Genomic DNA, 12485 nt, shown 5'->3' with positions numbered 1-12485 from the left:
GAACATTTCTAACACGATACTGTTGTGCAATGAATACTGTCACTTCACCATAACAATTTCCCACCTTCAGTCACTGCCATAAACTATATTTATTTGAAGACTTTGATGAATTGAATAAAAATGAATTAACTTCCATGAACACTAATAAACATAAACATAAATACTGTGACATGCACATGGATTTTTATGGATTTTTATATATTATTTATTTACTGTTTAATCTTTTATTTTGTGGGCATTTGTGGGTTGCTACTAAACACAATCTCGCTATATTTGTATAGTGACAATAAAAGTCTACTCTACTCTACTCTCTAACAGAGTGTCTTTTGTGAGCCCCCCTCCCAGGATGTGTATCAGGCTGCAGCAGGTGTTTAGGGATGTGACACCCCATCCGATACCCACCGGTCCCCCTCCCGCTCCACCCCGCCCTCCCGCTTCCCCTCTGCTCCCCAACGGCCCCCCTCCCGCTCCCCACCGGCCCCCCTCCGCGGTTTAGGGGTGAGGTGGGCCGCCCTCCCCCCACTCCACTCCTCCCGCTATCCACCGGCCTCACCGGCCCCCCTTGCCCCCCTCCGCAGTTTAGGGGTGAGGTGGGCCGCCCTCCCCCCACTCCTCCCGCTCCCCACGAGCCCCCCACGGGCCCCCTCCGCGGTTTAGGGGTGAGGTGAGGTGTCCCGACGACAGACGGCAGAACGCACGACCATGAAAGGACTCATTCACCTGCAGCCAGGGACGGATTAGCACACAGGCTAGATATGACTACAGCCTAGGGCCCCCACCTCCCAGGGGGCCCCCACAGGCTAGATATGGCTGCAGCCTAGGGCCCCCACCTGTCAGGAGGCCCCCACAGGCTAGATATGGCTACAGCCTAGGGCCCCCTCCTGCCAGGGCCCCCCCACAGGCTAGATACGGCTACAGCCTAGGGCCCCCACCTGCCAGGGCCCCCCCACAGGCTAGATATGGCTACAGCCTAGGGCCCCCACCTGCCAGGGGGCCCTCGCAGGATAGATATGGCTACAGCCTAGGGCCCCCACCTTGATCAAAGGGGGGGATCAATAATTGCAGAATTGTGACAAGATGCATTGAAAAGTTTGTATGCAAACTCATAGGTAAGCGGGTAGTCATGTGTAAGTGATAAGCCGCTCCCAGTTCACTAACTAAGCGACTCCCGACCCGCCAGGTTGGTTGGGGGAGTAATTAACCAGCGCTCTCCCACATCCTCCTCCATGACTGAGGTACCATCCAGCCGCACTGCTAATTTTCAGGCCATTCAGGCCCGCTTGCATGGGTGAGGCATAAATGCAATTTCATTGTGTGCAGTGTGCACTTGTGTGCTGTGGAGTGCTGTGTCACAATGACAATGGGAGTTGGAGTTTCCCCAGGTGGGCTTTCACATTCACTTCCACAAATATGTATGCAATATTGAATGAAAAATGTGTGAACCTGTAGCCTGTGGCACACATACAATGCCACACACGCTACTGCACACCTCAAAGCAGTGCACACATAGCAGTTCAAAAATAAAAGAGGGTCCCCACTAGGGCTGCATGATTATGGAAAAAATGATAATGACGATAATTTGGGTCAAAATCAATAGCATGAAACTTGGACAGACTTCTGGCCATAAACACCAGCCTGTCAGTATGTTCTGGCTTCAAGGATGCTCAAAGGCAGGTCACTATTGCCACGATTAAATTCCAATTGAAGTCACGATTTTGATATCACAAATGAAATCATGATTTTCGATTATATTTGATTAATTGTGCAGCCCTAGTCCCCACTGAAAAAGTTTGGGAACTACAGAGGTAAGAGCTGCCTCAGCTGCTGTGTTTGGGAACTACTGGGTTAAGAGCTGCCTCAGCTGCTGTGTTTGGGAACTACAGAGGTAAGAGCTGCCTCAGCTGCTGTGTTTGGGAACTACAGAGGTAAGAGCTGCCTCAGCTGCTGTGCCCTCCCGATGCCCCGTGCGACCCCCCCCAGCCCCACCTCCACCCCCCACGTCTGCAATCACTCCCATATTCATCCTCATCTCTATCCTTCACCCCCGGCCTGCCTCCCTTACCTTACCTGCCCGCCTGCCTGCGGATACACAGCACACTAGTTGGATACATCCCAGCCAGGCATCAGCCTCTGATTTCCTCAACTGCGCTGGAGTTCAAAGTCTGATGACTAATTTATCTGCGAGTGGGACAGGCATAGAGGAAGTGGCTGTCATGGGGCCTCTCAGCGCGTGGAGGGAGAGGGGTACACTACACGCCTACACGCCTATACGCCGCTACATGCCACTACGCCCCTCAGGGCCGGTGCTAGGCATAGGCAGACTAGGCGGTCGCCTAGGGCGCCAAATGTCTTTGGGGGCACCACGGTCCACAGAATTACAACATTAAGCAAAATTAAGGGTGAAACTTTACGCTGACAATGAATTTTAGTGGGCAGTCAGTCTATATAAATGGTACTAGATCAGCTGTGCTCGATCAGATGTATGAGACTATGTTTACAGATGCCAATGTGAAATTCCACAAAAGTGAAAGATTGGTGCTTGCCTAGGGCACCAAATTGACTAGAACCGGCCCAGACGCCGCTACTCAACTCTCCGGCAGCTGCCACGACAAATGATACCCCTACCTTCTGCAACAGGGGAGAAGAGAAGGAACAAACGATTCCTCTACCTGCTTCTACAAAAAGAAAGAGAGAAAGAAGAGAGACAAGTTTGATGATAGCCCTACCTACTGCAACTGGGGAGGAGAAGAAGGGAAAAGAAGAAAGAAAGAAAGAAAGAAAGAAAGAAAGAAAGAAAGAAAGAAAGAAAGAAAGAAAGAAAGAAAAGAAGGACAGCAGGAAAGGAAGAAAGAGAGAAAGAAAGAAGGAACAAGAGGAAGAGGGATGAATCTCCTGTTGTGGAACAAAATATGCTTAATTTTATTGTAATGCCCCACTAGATGCATTCTTGAATGCAACAAAGCTTTCCAAATATTAACATCGCCTGTGCAAAATAGAAAAATAATTAAGGAAAGGAAAAGTGCACAGTAATTCAAGCATTATTATATCGGTTTTGATGGGTCAAAAATCCGATACTGATATTGACCGATATTACATTTCATGCTGATATCGGGACGATAATATCTGTGGGCCGATATTATCGGACATCTCTACCCCTAACCACTACGACAGTACACAGGGCCTTTAGTAGCCTAATACACGACTTAGTCATTGCCATCCTGGTTACAGGGCCATGTCTTCCTAGGTTAAATGTTACACTGCTTAATTTCTTTTCCAGATACATAAAGATGTGCTTAATGTGATAGGAAAGAAAGACTCCCTCTGTGTGCTTGTTTCTCTTCCCCAAAGCAGCAGTAGAGAAGTGGTACCCAGGTGTTGCAGTGGCTCTGTCTCTACACCCATTTAGCACCTCCAAGACACTGCCTTGAGGCAGGATGTGGGAGAACACCCCTTCCCTTCCTTCCTCTGGATTTGCATTGGCAGCCTACCACACTTTACAGCAGGGCTGCATTGGGGGAGAAATAGAGCCCGGGCACTGTTTATAAAACAGTGTAATGGGGGCCATTGTCACCAGCATTTCCAAAGACCCCTGCATTCTTCTTCCAATCCCTTCCCTTCCCTTCTCTTCTCTTCTCTTCTCTTCTCTTCTCTTCTCTTCTCTTCTCTTCTCTTCTCTTCCCTTCCCTTCCCTTCCCTTCCCTTCTCTTCTCTTCTCTTCTCTTCTCTTCTCTTCCCGTCCCTTCCCCTCCCTACTTCTCTTCTCTTCTCTTCTCTTCTCTTCTCTTCTCTCCTCTTCTCCTTCTCTTCTCTTCTCTTCTCTTCTCTTCTCTTCTCTTCTCTTCTCTTCTCTTCCCTTCCCTTCTCTTCCCTTCTCTTCCCTTCCCTTCTCTTCTCTTCTCTTCTCTTCTCTTCCCTTCCCTTCTGGATCTCTTCCTTCTCTTCTCTTCTCTTCTCTTCCCTTCCCTTCCCTTCCCTTCCCTTCTGGATCTCTTCCTTCTCTTCTCTTCTCTTCTCTTCCCTTCCCTTCCCTTCCCTTCTCTTCTCTTCTCTCCTCTTCCCTTCCCTTCCTTTCTCTTCTCTTCTCTTCTCTTCTCTTCTCTTCTCTTCTCTTCTCTTCTCTTCTCTTCTCTTCTCTTCTCTTCTTGTCTTGTCTTGTCTTGTCTCCTCTCCTCTCCTCTCCTCTCCTCTCCTCTCCTCTCCTCTCTTCTCTTCTCTTCTCTTCTCTTCTCTTCTCTTCTCTTCCCTTCCCTTCCCTTCCCTTCCCTTCCCTTTCTCTTTCCTTTCCTTCCCTTCTCTTCTCTTCTCTTCTCTTCTCTTCCCTTCCCTTCTCTTCCCTTCTCTTCCCTTCCCTTCTCTTCCCTTCTCTTCCCTTCCCTTCCCATCCCATCCCTTCCCTTCCCTTCCCTTCCCCGCCCTTGCCTTCCCTTCCCTTCCCTTCCTTCATCTATACGGGCTGGACTGGGGGAGAAATATAGCCCGGGCACTTTTGGCTTAAAGGGGCCCGTCATAATTAGCGACGCAGGACTGACTCACCAGTGGGCCCCGCACCCTCGTTTCTTTTTTTACATTTCTGTAAATAGGGGCCCACAAGGGTGTGGGGCCCACCGGTAAGTCAGTTCTGCGCCCACCAGGAAATGCTCGCTATGCCAGATGGCCAGTCCACCTTGCTTTACAAGTTCACTGCCTGCCATTGTCACTGTCATTGTCCTGCCATAGCTTCTTCACTGATAGCTCAGAGTGAAATTAAAATATTAGAATATTAGCCTACTACTCAGTGAAGTCTAGCTTTGTCAAGAAAGCTATGTCAACTTCACACAGTAGGACAAACACATTTTTAAATGTAGGTCATTTTTGATTCATATTTGTGAATGGGCAGCACGAATTCTGGAAATAAACTGCTAAAATGATTACACAATGAACCTTAAATATATTTCACTGTGTGTGTATATTTCACTGTTTGTTATTTCTGACAGAACAGTGAAAAGGGACAAGGCAGGAAACTACTAAGTAAATGACACTCTTACTCTTTTCTACTCTACTAAACTAGAGAAGAGGGAGAGCTGGGGAAGGATCAAGAAACAACCTCGGGTCAGAATCAAACCCAGATTCCAGGTGAAATGGTTCTGTACCCTAGCCCACTGAGTCACAGAGCCCCTCTGCATTCTTTGAAATTAAATCAATCTCATATAAAATGTGTCTATGTTTCAAGTAAGCAACAAAACAAAACAACAAAGCGAAAACAAACGAATAAACAAACAATAAAAAGCCTCCAAAAATAAAACTAACAGCCGGCATTTACGTCCGTAGTGTTTGTGGCGACTTCATCCAGCCCTGATCGAGATATGAAATATCCTCTGATTCCGCCACACCATAAGCAACGGAGAATTGACACAAGCAACTATAAATTCTCTTCTAATTCGAAATAATTCTGATTACATGGACGAGTAGTTTTCAATCAGGAAGATAATCTGGGTGATATATGGCTGGATAATTGGCTGTCTCCGCGACGTAAATATTGTGTGTTCTATTAATCTTGCAGAATGACCTGTCAGGCTGTCAGTCATCCATCAAAGTGAATTAAATGCAATAGCCGAAAATCGTGCATGTGATGCCGCCCAGGGAAGAAGGAGGCGGAGGCGGAGGAGGAGATGCATGCAGTTTTGGCTTATGTGTGTGTGTGTGTGTTGTGTGTGTGCGTGTGTGTGTGTGTGTGTGCGTGTGTGTGTGTGTGTGTGTGTGTGTGTGTGTGTGTGTGAGAGAGAGGGTGTGTGTGTGTGTGTGTGTGTGTGTGTGTGTGTGTGTGTGTGTGTGTGCGAGTGTGTGTGTGCGTGCCCGCGTGTACGTGACTATACGCACTAATTGAAAGGAGTAATTTTTCGTTAAATCTACATGAGAATTATAATTGATACCATGCCCATCGCCTTGGCAACAAACAAGGGCAGGGATCTTGCTAATAAAATCACAAGCTTATCGAAAAATACATCCACTAAAACTAGTCTATTAGACTACTACTAAAGACATCTAAGATTGTAGACATTGAAGACTTCCCGTTACTTTCCTGTTCAAGTTACCTCACTTTGTGCTGAAATGAAATAGAATGAGGTGTCGTTGATGCATGAAGTGGATTTGAGATGGGGGGGGCTGATCGAAAGATGGAAGAGGTAGAGGAAGAGGAGAGGGAGAGGAAGAGGAGAGATGGGAGAGGAAGAGGAAGAGGAGAGATGGAAGAGGTAGAGGAAGAGGAGAGATGGGAGAGGTAGAGGAAGAGGAGAGGTAGAGGAAGAGAAGAGATGTGAGAGGGAGAGGAGAGATGGGAGAGGAAGAGGAAGAGGAGAGATGGGAGAGGAAGAGGAAGAGGAGAGATGGGAGAGGAAGAGGAAGAGAAGAGATGGGAGAGGTAGAGGAAGAGAAGAGATGTAAGAGACAGAGGAAGAGAAGAGATGGAAGAGGTAGAGGAAGAGGAAGAGGAGAGATGGGAGAGGAAGAGGAAGAGAAGAGGTAGAGGAAGAGGAGAGATGGGAGAGGTAGAGGAAGAGGAGAGATGGGAGAGGAAGAGGAAGAGGAGAGGTGGAAGAGGAAGAGGAAGAGGAAGAGGAGAGATGGGAGAGGAAGAGGAAGAGGAGAGATGGAAGAGGTAGAGGAAGAGGAGAGGGAGAGGAAGAGGAAAAGGAGAGATGGAAGAGGTAGAGGAAGAGGAGAGATGGGAGAGACAGAGGAAGCGGAAAGATGATGGGAGAGGAAGAGGAAGAGGAAGAGGAGAGATGGGAGTTAGAATAAGAGGAGAGATGGGAGAGGTAGAGGAAGAGGAGAGATGGAAGAGGAAGAGGAAGAGGAAAGATGATGGGAGAGGAAGAGGAAGAGGAGAGATGGGAGAGGAAGAGGAGAGAAGAGATGGGAGAGGAAGAGGAAGAGGAGAGATGGAAGAGGTAGAGGAAGAGGAGAGATGGAAGAGGAAGAGGAAGAGGAGAGATGGAAGAGACAGAGGATAGATGGAAGAGACAGAGGAAGAGGAGAGATGGAAGAGGTAGAGGAAGAGGAGAGATGGGAGAGGAAGAGGAAGAGGAGAGGTAGAGGAAGAGGAGAGATGGAAGAGGTAGAGGAAGAGGAGAGATGGGAGAGGTAGAGGAAAGATGATGGGAGAGGTAGAGGAAGAGGAGAGGAAGAGGAAGAGGAGAGATGGGAGAGGTAGAGGAAGAGGAGAGGTAGAGGAAGAGGAGAGATGGGAGAGGTAGAATACATTTTAAACAAAAGTTCTGAAGTGGTATGCAGTATAAACACACATATCTACAGTACATGTTGAAGTGGCTCATCTACCGCTCATGCTTCTGGAGAGGTGCACCTGCCCTTTGCCCTACTGGGCCTTTTGAAAGTTATTTTATGTGGTCTACGTCAGTAGTTCTCAACTGGAACAGTCTTAGGACCCACCATTTTCCAATCTCATTCAGTCGTGACCCAATTTTTTTTAGCAATACTCGAATGAATGGTTGCACGCTACTATCGCGCATAAACATTCTGATTTTATCTATGACGACAGATGACACAAGTTCAATCGCCTATCAAAATAAAAGTAGTAAATTGTTGCAGGAAAAGTTGGATGTTTTTTTTGTTTTTTTAGCGAATCAATGAATTATGTTTTTTTTTTACACCATGGCTCTGCGACCCACCCATGACCCCTCTGGGACCCACTTTTGGGTCGCGACCCACCAGTTGAGAAACACTGGTCTACGTTGATATATGATCATAGACATGCTTGACGAGTAAAATCGTGTGATAGTCATGCCTCGATATAATGCCTACACTGAATAAAGCAGCTACAAGTTCCACGTGCCCCCCAGCACCTGCCCGGACCAGTCCTTTAGCTCAGCGGTATCAGAGATTCCATAAGTATAGAGATATGCCAATGTAATAGGTTGCTATGGGCACCTAACATGACCAGGTTCCGGCAGAGATTCTTTAAGTATATAGAGATATGCCAACATAATAGGTTGCTATGGGCACCTAACATGACCAGGTTCCGGTAGAGATTCCATAAGTATAGAGATATGCCAATGTAATAGGTTGCTATGGGCACCTAACATGACCAGGTTCCGGTCTGGGTCTGCCTAAAGGGGCGTGTCATAATACTCCTAGCATTGAATAGAACAGTCCTTAGGTCTGCCTAAAAGGGGATTTCCCCCCCTCCCACTTGCAATAATAGAACCCGGAAACAATGGGCCAATGGAACCTCTCTCTCTCTACTCTCTCTGGCGGTATCGTACTGTGTCTCCCATTCAGAACTGATGCGTTGAATAGGAGGTGGCAAGTTCGCGGCCCCGAGGTGGACGAACTATGCGAGAACACCTTTGTTACATAGATGAGTAACAAGAAACTGCCCAAGCTCATGACTTACAGGTACACATCCTTGCAACACCATCATGACACCAGTCAGGGATGGGCAACTGGAGACCCGGGGGCCACATGTGGCCCGCCTTCCTGCTCAATGTGCCCCGTAGATAAAACAGCAGGTCTAATTGAATAGCTAATGACCACATATATATTGTAATGACTACTGAATAAATCTGTTGTAACTATACTGTTGGACAATGCAGTACACTTCTAATCCTTCCAAGCAATATGGGCAGTCAATGAGCAACCAACTTCACCTCAAACTCTGCGAATTGCAATCAGATCTGTGGTCATCATGTGGGCCTACGATGGTGGCGATGAAATAATGTGCCCTCCTCATCATAAAAATTGCTCATCCCTGTGCTTGATGATCAGCACTGGCTGGAGTGAGCACTGCTCAGGGCTGCGTTTCCCCAAAACTCTTAAAGGGACACTGTGCAGGAAATGGTCAAAAAGGTACTGCAACTATGCTGCTCATTGAAACTGGGCTGCCTATTGCCAAATTTGATATTTACATGAAAATTTACTACGTAATAAACAAATATTTACTAGTATGGTCCAAGTACAGTCATTTTTGCAGCTAAAAATGGCTATTTTTGGAAATTCAAAATGGCGAACCATGGAGAAGATCCCCCTTTTCATGTATGAAAAGCGGAATTTTTCCAGTTATAATGAATACTTAGAATTTGATGCTGGTGGTAAGTGTTCATGAAAAAGGTAACTTTAGTGAATGGGCAGCATGAATTCTGGAAATAAACAACTAAAAATCTCACACAGTCTCCCTTTAAGTGGTGCTAAAGTATTAGGTGACCCCTAGGCAATAGCTCAGAAATACAATGGTCTCACATCATCACTAAAAGTGTATACATAGGCTTACACTATTTTACTTCGCACATGGACTTTGTATAAGACTTTTATTTGCATGTGCCAGAAATAATATTGTATAGATCTATAAAAGTGAAAGTGAAGTGAAAGCCTTCTCTCATTGTCAATGTGACACAGCCTTCCACAGCACACAGATGCACACTGACTGCACACAACAAAACTGCATTTATGCCTCAACCATGCAAGGGGTCAGCCCCCAATAGCACCCGATAGGGAGCAGTGCGGCGGGACGGTACCAGTACCTCCTTACTGTATATACAGTATATTGTCAATATTAGTTTCTATCCTGCCCACCCCCCCCCTCAATACTTCAGGACTCTCTATACTGTGAGGTGCATATGGACTTTGCCATAAACACATATCACACATATCTGGTGCAATTGGTGTGTGTGTGTGTGTGTGTGTGTGTGTGTGTGTGTGTGTGTGTGTGTGTGTGTGTGTGTGTGTGTGTGTGTGTGTGTGTGTGTGTGTGTGGACATGTGAATACTTTTGTGGGCATCTGTGGGTTGCTTCCAAACATAATCTCACTGTAATTATAGTGGCAATAAAGCACTCTACTCTACTCTACTATTAACAATATATATTGATATATATTCAAATGTATATTTTAAAAAGCTTTATTGAGCTTTATGGAGAACAAAACATTGACTATAACTTATAAGCACGCTCAATGATCAGGGCATGAAAATCTCCTGTGATCTACTACTCCCTCTAGCGAGCTAAATGATATCGCAGGCAAGCGATATCCGGTGGAGTGTCGGCACTGGATGTCATTGCATGAGGAGTGTGCATCAGTAAAACAGAAAAAAAAACATTCGGACAAAAAAATATCATACAACACCAACACGATGTTACAAATGGACACAAAGTGGACATTTTTCTGTCATTAAAAGGTAATTACTCATCAGTGTGATCTTTATTCTACAATATGGATAGATAGTTGCATTAGGCCTAGTCTGTGGGTTATGACAGCAGCCTACTTTCATGCTGTGTATGTCTGTGTTTTGCGTCTTGATCTCAGCACAAATAAAGCATAGGCTAGGCTATATGAAACTTCTGTCTGCATTGTTGAAAGAGATGCATTGGTCTCACACTGACCTATGCACTGTCCGCGGCTGTTTCTTTTATCGCTTTATTGATTGACCTAGTAGTGTAGGCTACTTGACCTTTCCTGGAATCATTCTGGTAACAGATCCTACATGTCACGGGCTACTGGTTTCCGTTCAGAAAATATTTGTGAAACCTCTTAAGTGTTTATCCTTGTAGCCTATTTTTTATGGGCAACTTAATTGCAATGTTATACAGCAGAAAAATCGTACAGCAGTTACAGCAGCAGGCCTACCTTATTTCTGGCAGATATCAGTTGGTGGGATGCAACCTCTGGCTGCGCGCGAGGGGCAAGAGCGGGCTGTCCAGGTTGCCGCCAGTTTTGAGGTGTTTTCAAAAGGTGCTCGTGTCGTGTGTGTCTGTAGCAGCGTGCGTAACTGAACTGACCAACGGATTACCATGATGCCTCAGCAGAGAGTGTAGCTCTGACTGTTGATAGCTGATTGTAAGTAAGTAGGATACGCCAAAATAATCTGTCTTTCCTCTTTAAATTTCGCACATTTGATTCGCGCCAAATAACATTCACTGGTCTTTCATCGACAGGCTGGCTGGTGTGGAGGTATGATGAAGAACTAGCTGATGATGACAGGTGGATAACGGCGAAGAAAAACACCAACACCTCTACACAGCTGTTTTTGTGGTCTTTAAAGGTAATTACACGAAGCGTTAAAGTCACTTTTAGAGAAGTTGGAATGAAAAAAAAGAGTGAAATGTTTCCATAACTTCATCATTAGCTGTAGGACTACAAAGGTGCACGCGCACGCGCACGGGGAGGTGACTTTTTCCCTTTCCAACTAAGGTGCCGTTTCCACGTAGCTGGATATTTTTATATGTGGATATTTTTTTCTCCTGCTTGTATTGGTTTTGCATTGGTTTTGGCCTTCCGTTTCCACGTAGCAGATATTTAAAAATCCAGGTGCAGGAGAAAAAAATATCCTGTTTAGGGGTCTGAAACGCATTTGTTACAATGGAGGATTTTTTTATCCACATGTTGCGTTTCCACGTTGCAGGAGAAAAAAATACCCTGCTAAGAAAATATCCTGCTACGTGGAAACAGCACCTAAGGCACGCGCCTCTCTAGTGAAACGCATCAACAACCTGAGGTTAGGTCATTCAAGTGAGAACTATTGACACATTTTTTTCACCGTGTAGCACCTTTTTAATGTTATGACGAGCCTCTGAGATGCATAGCCTACAAGCAATAAAATATAGGCTACAAATAGGCCTACACATTAAATAAATAAAAGATAGGGCCTAATATTAGATGGAGTTTAAATCCTATTTTTTCTGTAGCTATAATTTAAACTGTTTAACATGATGAAAGTACTGGCGCACAATAGCCTTCAGAAATGTGACAACTAGGCAATAGGAGTGCAATTTGTTATTGCTGTTTCTTTTGGATGTTGTGCATAAGAGTTTTAGATGTTTTTTAGATATGGAACATGCCATGGTTGACGGTTGATGGTTGATGATGTTTGAGGAATGATGCATGTTTTTTTTTTTCCAATTGCATGGTAGTCCTTGCAGTATGTAGGGTTAAACACAATGCAATGTAGCCAAACACTAAAGCCAAACACTAAAGTAGGCCTAAATGATGTGTGAATCTGAATCACTTTCAACATATGAACAATTTTGTTAACACAAAATGAATAGCATTTCATTTAGTCGTCTTTTGTATGTTTGTGCATTATCTGTGTTGTTTTGTCCCAACCACCCCCCCCCCAATATGACGTGTGTGTGCACGTGGATTTGTGTACTGTGCTGCTGGGGGACGTTAACAGGGGAGAAGGCAGAGCGAGAACAGCGGGTGCACACATGTGTCCCCGCCCACACCCCTCAGACCACTCCCCTTCCCAGTCCAAGCCCCTCCCCCTCCAGTAGAGTGTGTGTGTGGCAGCTGTTCCATATTCATCAGGCTCCGCCTGCGGGGCTTAAAGAGGCCGCCGCCCCCCTCGCATGGGGAGTCACTCACTCCTCCCTCCACACCGGCCCATGCTCACTCACTCACTCACTCCATCACACCGCACCGCACCACACTGCTCCGCACTGCACTGCTCTGCTCTACCGCTCTCTCACTGCTCTCTCTCTCTTCATCACCTCCAGTCTCT

The 12485-nt window shown here is 45.9% G+C and overlaps 1 long non-coding RNA gene across 1 annotated transcript; it reads left to right on the top strand.

Moving 5' to 3' along the window:
• The first annotated feature begins 10742 nt into the window (after positions 1-10742).
• Positions 10743-11028, top strand: LOC134469936 (uncharacterized). The gene is made up of 2 exons (XR_010039095.1): positions 10743-10822; positions 10921-11028. It is a non-coding gene; the product is annotated as an uncharacterized LOC134469936 (long non-coding RNA).
• The last annotated feature ends 1457 nt before the right edge of the window (positions 11029-12485 follow it).

Source organism: Engraulis encrasicolus, chromosome 19 (assembly GCF_034702125.1).
Source record: "Engraulis encrasicolus isolate BLACKSEA-1 chromosome 19, IST_EnEncr_1.0, whole genome shotgun sequence".
In the NCBI taxonomy this organism is placed as follows: Eukaryota; Metazoa; Chordata; class Actinopteri; order Clupeiformes; family Engraulidae; genus Engraulis; species Engraulis encrasicolus.
The sequence above is the reverse complement of the archived record's forward strand: the minus strand, read 5'-3'. Positions and strand labels throughout refer to the sequence as shown.